We start from the raw sequence: 9,365 nt of genomic DNA, 5'->3' as shown, positions 1-9,365 counted from the left end.
CCCTCTGGAGGATGCAAAACAGCCTACAGGCTATTTCAAAAGATCCAGGTTGATTTTGTAGACTTGTTTAAAGTGGATTGGTGAAATATTTGTTAATTTTAATAGATCAATTAACTCAGCGGATTAAAGCATTTCCAGCAGCTCGGGCTACAGTTCAAACAGTAGCTAAAATATTGTTGGAACATGAAATTCCAAGAATGTGATAATATGGTGGGATTTAAGTTGATTTATATTAACCTTGATTTATTAAGAAGGAACTAAGCATCCTGGAGTGGCTGCAGACCGCAATTCCCTTGAGCTCGGAGGCAGAAGAATGCCAGTGGAAAAAGAATAAAAGACTTTCTGAATCGGTGGGAACAGCCTAAAAAGATTGAAGATCTCCTCCAGGGTCACCCACCAGCAACATTATTAGAACTGATTACAAAATTGCAATTCCAGAAACTAAGATTGATAATACCTGTTGTTAAAAGAGCTCAGAGACAAGTAAAATGTTGGGAGTGCAGTAAACATGGTTTAGGGTGTCATCCATGGTTATGTATTGTTTGCACACTTTGCTTTAACTCATGGTGGAGAGTAACTAAGAGGGAAAAAAAAAAAGACAATTGATTTGCTTGCTTTGCTATGGTTATGTATTTAGTCAGCTAATTATAGAACACATTGCTAGTGATTTTTTTGGATACCTTTGAGACTGGGAGACGGGACCCTTCCAGCAGCCATTGGATTAATAGGGAACTTAGATCAATTGGTTCTTGCTATATTGGCTATAGCACAAATAAGAGAACGAGCAATTCATAACATTATAGACCAGTGTCTCATAATTAATAGTTGTTGTGAAAAAGAAGTTTATATACCACATAATAGGCACATTGCAGTGGCATATTGGTGCTGCGAGTTTGCCTATTGGAGGTGGCGACTTAATAAACTCCCCGCCCTTGAAGCAGAAAATAAATTAGAAAAATCTTATTGTGGTTTGCACATCCCTGAAAATTTGGAAAATACAGGTTTATGGTATTTTGGCTTAATCTTTTTCCCTGCTCTTTTCATTTAAATTATTTTTCTTTTTTTTTTTTTTTTTAAACCAGCCAGAACTGGGAAATGGCATTTAAAAGGAGACAAGCAAACTCTGTGGGGCTATGGGTACCAAGGAAATTAAAAGCACCAGTGACTAGATCCTGGGATATTACCTTTGCTACCGAGAAGACTGGCATCTCGGACCTTGGTTGCAACCCAAGGGGCCTTGAGAAAGGTAGAAAGGTAGATTTCCTAAAGAAATCTATTATATTATTTTCACTGTGATCATTCTGGTACCCTGGACGGTTGGCCAAAACCAGAGAGCCACACTGGAGAGAGTTTCGGCAATGAAAAAGCAATCAGAGTAAAAATCAAGTCCCAGCAGTTTCAACATTTGTAACTATTGCAATCACTCTGTGTGGATTAAGGACAAGATGGAATCTGTGTTTGTGACACACCCATATGTTAGTTCTGCCTGCTACAATCGCAGCAGTTTTATAGATGTTTGTATTAAGGAAGGAAAGATGGGTAGGAAAAAATTTGGGATATAATGGGCGAGCTCCTTACCCCCATGGTGATCAAATTTGCCCTCAATATGAAAGATTTGTTTGTTTTGAAAGAGATGATAATGGAAAGAATCCAAGTATTGGCATGGGAAATCGGGCACTAAAAGAAAAATTGAAAGAGAAAATAAAAGAAGAGAAAGAAACAAAGGGGAATAGAGGAAAGAACAGGAGAAAAGAGTCAACAGAATTGGCTGAATTGTATAAACAGCTAAAACAGTACTACAAAGATTGGGATTTGCAAGTCTCAAATAAGAATCTGTTTGTGGGATTGATGCAAGAGATTGCTTCGGAATTGGGACTATCCAAATGTTGGATTTGTGGAGGTCTAAAAATGGCTGAAAGATGGACGTGGAAAGGTGAGAGCTTAGCTCCAGAGCAATTTTTTAAGTGGAACCACACCCAAATTTCTGGAACATTGAAGAGACCTGAAGGATGGATTTTAAGCCATCAAGTAATTGGAATTATTTGTATAACTCGAGAAGGAAGGAAATTTAATAAAATAGTAGGGCATACTCCTTGTAAATCTACATTGGTGGTTAATATGGATGATCGTGCAAAAATTTGGCGACCTGAAAACCCCGTTGGATATTGGGGACCAATAAAGGAAATAAATTGTGAATGGGATGAACAGATTAATTTATGCTGGTACTAACCCCTACCAATCCATCGACAGCCTGAGGTCTAATTGGGAACAACCAGAGAAAACTGATAAGAAATGGAAAGCCCCAGATGGGATATATTGGATTTGTGGGCAATGGGCATACAGTGAGTTACCTCAAAAATGGGGAGGAACCTGTACCTTGGGAATAATACAACCCTCCTTTGTTCTACCAAGGTCTAGGAGCAATGTGCTAGGAACTCCACTGTATGAAACCCTGCAGTGGAATAAAAGAGATTTGAGTCTCAACTTTCCAACAGCAGGAGGGAACCAAAAATGGGGGGAGGATGAATGGCCTGCAGAACGAATTATAGCATATTATGACCCAGCAACATGGGCTCAGGATGGGTCATGGGGATATAGGATACCAGTTTATTTGTTGAATCGATTAATAAGGCTCCAAGCCGTAGTGGAGGTGGTGTCAAATCGCACCTCCGATGCTTTAAAAATGTTGGCCAGGCAATATACACAAATGTGGGCGTTTGTGTACCAAAACAGGATTGCCCTAGACTATCTGTTAGCAAAAGAAGGAGCAGTTTGTGGGAGATTTAATGAATCTGAGTGCTGTGTAGAAATTGATGATTATGGGGAAGCTATCACAGAACTTGCAGAGGAAATTAAAAGAATGGCTCATGTGGCGGTACAAAAGTGGAATTCAATTTTGAAAGCAGATTGGTGGGATAACCTCTTTGGAGGTGTTTGGTGGAAAAAGTTAGGGTTCATGTTGTTGTGGTCAATTCTGGGATTTCTGTTTCTGCCTTGTATGATTTTGTGTTTTATTAGGTTAATTTATTCAGTGATTCAGGGGATGAAGATTGCAACAATGTCTCTGGATTCAAAATCCGCAGAAAAAGGAAAACCAAGATCTAAAATGGTATTAAAAGCTAAATCGATGCCTGTTAAAGAACAAGGACCTAAAAAGATTGAAATAGACCAAAAAATGCTAACTAAACTTGAAAAAGAGTGTGAAAGACTAGAAGCAGTAATAGAAATGCTGGAGAAGTTTGAAGATGAAAAGAGACAACGAGAGAATCAAAATTTTGAAGAATATAAAGGTTATCAGGGCACAGCTTTCTAAATACAGCACGAATCAATGATCAAAAAGAGAAATGGGGGATTTGTGGTAAATATGTTTGATTCGTGCTGATAAAAATTGAAACAGCAATCAATATTGATATAGTAACTAATATCTGGAAATAATAGAATAAGTTAAAAATAGTAATGCCAAGAGGAGAGGGAAAGGAGGGGATCCACCCCCCTTTTCCCAGCAGATGTTCTCAAGGACCACAGGAAAGAAGCTGAAGATACACTTGCTAAAAATGACCAAGAACCTGGTTGGGTCCAAGAAAATGTTAATTATAAGGGACTTATTGCCTTGATATGTAGATGCAGTGATACGTTAGTCTTGGCTTACATTGTACTGGCTTGGTGCGCATGTGTAACCCAAAGGTGAATTAAAGGACAACAAAGAAGACTACAGGGCCTTCATCAGTGATGACCCCCAAAGACTTGTGCGACCACCAAACCGAGTGGCATGCGCAGTAAAGGTGGTGAAGGAGGGTGGAGACAGAAAAGTGACGAACCGAAAATAGGAGGAGATGGCATTCACACATGGCCTATAAGGGGTGATTTTCACTTGGCAAGCTTGTACATGAAGTGGCAATGGTCATTGAACCCTGCCCTCCGTACCCCGTGGTTGTTTTTGCTTATGCACTAGTATTTGAAGAAAATTATCCCTATTTATATATTTTTAAAACTATTTAATTAAAATTGTTGCTACATTAAATATTGTTTGGGTTTTTCTTGTTGAGATAATTGGGCAAGCATAACAAAGGCACTTGGAGTTTTGCTGCTGACTCCTTGAGCAGCTTCTTCATCCTTCTCTCTTTGCCTGAGGCTCCTGGACCCAGCCCCAAATCCACTGTGGGGCTGATTAAAATACAGAAAGACCTCAGGAGCTCTTTGTCTCCCTTCCATTGTCTTTGAGTCTCCAGGGCTTCTGCAGTGATGGCAGTCAGTTTGGAGTTTTCTTCAGGAGGGAGATTCCAAAATGCACCCCATGATGGTTTTTTAATCAAGGATGCATTTTTTATTTTTCAGTTCATTACCAGGTGGCAGAAGCATTCCCTAAGTGATCTTGAATGTGAATTTCTCATTAGGAGGTCTGTGCATGGAGAAGAATGAGCCCTTTGCAGGCTGAGCCTGTTTGGACAACCTGCTCCTCATGCCCAACCTCACCATCGCTCCCTGGGACTGAGATCCCAAAACATCCAAAAATGTTAATTCAATTTATTACATTATTTTTATTCTATAAAACATTATTTAATGTTAATATTTTTCATTTATATATTTAGTATATTTATGTTTATTTATAAGATCAGTATTAGTTTTTAATACCTTGTTTTTATATTTATACAAAAAATCAATACAGTTTTAGTAGCCGAAAAAATGAATGCTCAATGTTTCTAGGAAACACAATACCCTTCATTAATAAATTAAGCTCTATTAGCTCTGTTTTAACTCCTGTTCCTGAAAATTAGTTATGTTCGTAGTCTTTTTCTCATCTTTTTTTTATGTTTTTACAATACAGAATCAATGGGGGGGGGGGACTTTGGGGTCCATTGAGAACATTTCTCGGGCACATTTGGGGCAGTTTTGGGTCTGGGGAGGGAATTCAGAGAGAACTTGAGGGTTTGGAGGACACTTGGGGGAGATGAGTGGGCACTTGGAGGGGCTCTCAGGGATTCTGCGGGACAGTTCTTGGTCGGGGCAGCACTTGGGGGTCCAGGGGGCCTTGGAGGTCAGGGAAGGGAATTTGGGGCTCTTCGGGGTCCGGGGCAGCACTTGGGGGGCTCTGACTGGACTCTCGGCAGCGCGGGGTGTGATGGGAGTTGAAGGCGCGGGTCTGATACGGTTTAACAGGCCCGCGGAGCATCACGGGAGTTTGAGGCGCAGCTGCAATGGCTCTCGGTGGAAGCGCAGGGAATGACCGGAGATGAAGTCCCGGCTGTATAACCCCTGTACGTCCACCGCTGAGCATGATGGGAGCCGTAGTCCCGGAAGTGGCTTTAACGCAGCGTTTGAGGGTCCGGGAAGGCTCTTGGGGGACACCTCTGTGTCCGAGCCACGGCTTGAGATCCTCGGGTAAATGTAAACGGTTCGAGAGCACTTGCGGGAGAGCTCGGGGAGATCTTTAGGGCTTTTTAGGGCGCGGGGCATGGCAGGAGTTTCAGGCATGGGACTGTGTTCTGAGGGGCTCTGGGGCCGCGGGGGATGAGAGGAGATGAATTTCCAGAAGTGGCTGTACCTGGCATCTGTGGGGTTGGGAGCACTCAGGGGGTCCGGGGACGCTTTTGGGGGGATCCGAATGGGCGCTGAGGGGGCTTTGAGAGATCCTAGAGCATCTGGGGGACACTTAAGGGACAAAGGGGTGGCGGATCCCGGGGTTCTGTAGAGCGCAGGGCATGACGGGCGTTGTAGTCCCTGTTCCAATGGGGCCGCGGGGCATGACGGGAGTTGTAGGCGAAAAAAAAGGAGGTGCAATTATCACGTCCTATACCAAGCGCTGATTGGCAGTGATGGGCAGAAGCATCGGCAAATGGGGTGCAGCAGAGGCGGGAACAGCCCATTCAACTTCTTCAGTCCCTCCCAGTATAGCCCAGTTCATCCCCAGTACAGACCAGTACAACCCCAGTACAGACCAATTGATCCCAAGTACAACCCAGTTCAACCCCAGTGCCCCTCCAATCCCTCCCAGTACAGCGCACTCCTTCCCAATACACCTGACTCCATTCCCAGTCCCTCCCAGTTCATCCCAATGTCATCCACAGGATGCCCCAGTGTCCCCAGTCTTCTCCGCAATGGCCCGAGTATGTCCCCAGTTTACAGCAGTATCCCCCAGTGTCACTCCCAGCATGTCCTAGTGTCTGCCACAGCGTCCCCAGTGTCACTCCCAGTATGTCCCAGTGTCTCCCACAGCGTTCCCAGTGTTCCCAGTATGTCCCAGTCCTCCCCAGTGTTTCCAAGGACAGTTTCATTTCTCACGGTGGCCGTGGCAGCCAAACCCAGCAGTGGGGTCAGTGCAGTGCCCATGGCCACAGCCCCTTGCAGTGGCCCAGTGCAGCTTGGGCTGATGATCCACCCTCACAGCTGGCCCAGGGCAGCTCTGCAGTGCCTTTGGTGGCACCTGGGGCTGGCACACACCTGAGCAGTGTGTCTGTTTGCAGTGGGAAAACTCAGCAGTTTGAGATTGCTGCAAAAAGTACAAAAAGGGAAAACCCCTCTGTGGTAGTTAGGGAAAAGGCGCTGCGGAAGAAGTCGCGATGTTACGGTGCAGCGATGACCGGCCGGAGACCCTGTGACCTGGCTAGCTGAGAAGGTGGCCAACAGCCCCACTGCAGCAGGGGGTGTCAGCCCCGGTGGCAAGGCCCCAGGACTGGCAGCTTCAGGCACCCCTCGGCGGTAGAAGCCTTGGGCTGTGCCTGCAGGACGAGGTCTCGGGGTAGAGCTGCTGAATAGGGCAGAGCAGAAAAGGGCCGGACACTCTCTGGGGTCAAACAAGTTTAATGTCCCGGGGGGCGACCAGCAGGGAGCGACAGAAAAAAAGAGGTTGGGCATGGGATTATAAAGGGAGGTGGTAACTGGAGGTGGGATTTACAAAAAACCAATCAGGGGAAGTCAGGGGACGAGCTTAACATAATAGACTGTAAGGGAAAACTAATCGATACATTATAAAGGAGGGGCCCCGGGACCTCAGCCAATCACTACTCCCACTGAGAGGAACATTCTGGAAGACTGGGAGTGGTGGGGAGTGATTGACTGGGCCCAGGGAGGAGGGAAAATTATACATATTAGGAGATACAGGGCGGGGAAATTACATGACAAAGGGGGCAACCATAGTAACTAAATAATGGACAGAAACTAGTGCGGGGAAAACTGGGAGGACAGAACCATCATAAAAAAAGGGGGAGAAACAGAACATACCAACACACCACAACATCACGGAAAGGCAGGACCCTCTGTTCCCCGTAGATAAGACCCTCTGTTACTCATAGATAAGAAATTAACATAGGAATGTAGCCTCCCTTAACTGAATACCAGTAACTTTCCACTCCTTACCCAGTACTTTTCCATTCCCTACTAACCATAGATAAGAAGGACAAACCCCCGTTTGACGTAGAGACCCCTTAGACTATAAGACCCCATGAGAAGAAGTAATAAACGCCTTTTGACCGTCCATCATATTGATGTCAGCATGTGTCATTGGCCCGAACGGCCCTGGAGAGTGGGCCGTCGAGCTGATCCTCGGAACCAGGTCGCCTGCCTTGCTCCAGAAGGCAACACCCCTCTTAGGCTGGGTGCAGCCAGCACTGCAAGCACTGCAGGGCCCAGGGGAGTGAGGACAGACAGGATGGGGCTGGGCAATGTGGAGCAAGGTTGTCCACTCTGGGTCAGAGCTCCAGGCACAGCTTCTGTGAGCAGGCCAGAGCTGCTGAGGAGAGACCCTGGGTCAATATCAATCACAGAGTGCTGCAATCACCTCTGATCCAAAGAGAAATGTAATAAAAGACACCCTTTAAAAGAGGAATGTTATTTCTTACAAGTTCTTTTAAATTTTTCTCCATAACTGGATTAGGAAAACTTTAATGACTCTCAGGGCTTTGCTGTTGTTTACATCAGACTCAGTCCTTGAGAGTGTCTTGAAAAAAACTTCTCAAGAACACAAAGTTAAATTTAGACTCCAAATTTTCTTGGAGTTTTAATGGGTCCCACGGAGGGACACGACTGGGAAAGTGTCCCCAGGTTCCAGTTAGAGCAGAACACTGGAGGCAGTGATGACAGCTGGGGACAAACAAGGCAAAGGTGTCTCTGGTGCTGAGCAAAGCTGGATGTGTTTGAGGAATGCAAAGGGCCAAGGCCTGAGCCCCAGCCCCTGGCCAGGCAGATCCTGTCCCTCCCTCCTTGCTCAGGGCTCTTCCCGGGATGGGCACTGGCATGTCGGGATGTGCAATGGCAAGGGCAGGAGCATGGGGCGGCCCCTGCCAGGCTGCTGAGCAGGGACAAGGAGGCAATGAGGCCCCAGCCCTGCAAGGGTCACTTGTCCCCTCATGGCCTCAAGCCCAGGGCCAGCAGCCATGGCCAAAGTGCTGCCCAAGGTGGCTCTGGCAGGGCTGTCTCGCAGCTGCTGCCCATCCCTGTGCCCTGTGCAGCCCAGGCTGTCCCACGGTGTCCCTGCCCTGCGCCTCTGTCCCTGCAGGCTGTCGGCATCCCCCGGCTGCCCCACCTGGCTGGGCCCTTCCTTTGCTGACAGCTCTGCCTCCTGCCTGCCTCTGCCTGCCCACACAAAGCCTGGGGCTGATACCAAAAGGGTTCATTCCATTTTTACCCTGCCTGTGAACTTTCAGCACAGGAACTAGGCATGCAGGGGCTGCTTTCCCAGCGAGGATGGTTGGAAGAGAAGAAGAAGACATCTGGCTCAAGGGTGCAGGGATAGAGAAAACAAGGACTGAATCTGGGAACTTGAGGTGGGTTTTATGGAAATGGGTAAATTGTAATTCACATTTAGTGACTGTATAGAAGCAACTCGCTGGTAGAATTACATGTCCATGTGAGGTTGGGAGTTATCCCTCACTAGAGCTCAGGCCTGAATAAATGACACCCTCTGAAACAGCAAATTCGTGTACAGGGAAAAAGCAGCTCTGTGCTCAGTGGGGTGGACACTGAGGACAGCGGAGGAGCCCTGGGAGGGATTGAAGGGAGGTTTCAGAGATGGTGGATCCTTTTGGCATAATAGACAACAGACAGAGAAAGAAAGAATTAATGCAAGGGGCAGATAGGGAGAGCCAGACAGAACCCAAACATAAAGGAATTTCCCTGCCAGGGCAGGGCTGTAGTGCAGCATGTCCCCCAGCAGGAGCCTTTGTGTGGGCAGGCAGAGGCAGGCAGTCGTGTCCCTCAGTGGGAGCCATTAAAACTTCAAGAAAATTTGGAGTCTAAATTTAACTTTGTGCTCTTGAGAAGTTTTTTCAAGACACTCTCAAGGACTGAGTCTGATGTAAACAACAGCAAAGCCCTGAGAGGGTCATTAAAGTTTTCCTAGTCCAGTTATGGAGAAAGATTTCAAAGAGCAG

The sequence above is a fragment of the Melospiza melodia genome, unplaced genomic scaffold (assembly GCF_035770615.1).
Source record: "Melospiza melodia melodia isolate bMelMel2 unplaced genomic scaffold, bMelMel2.pri scaffold_35, whole genome shotgun sequence".
In the NCBI taxonomy this organism is placed as follows: domain Eukaryota; kingdom Metazoa; phylum Chordata; class Aves; order Passeriformes; family Passerellidae; genus Melospiza; species Melospiza melodia.
This window is presented reverse-complemented; position numbering follows the sequence as displayed.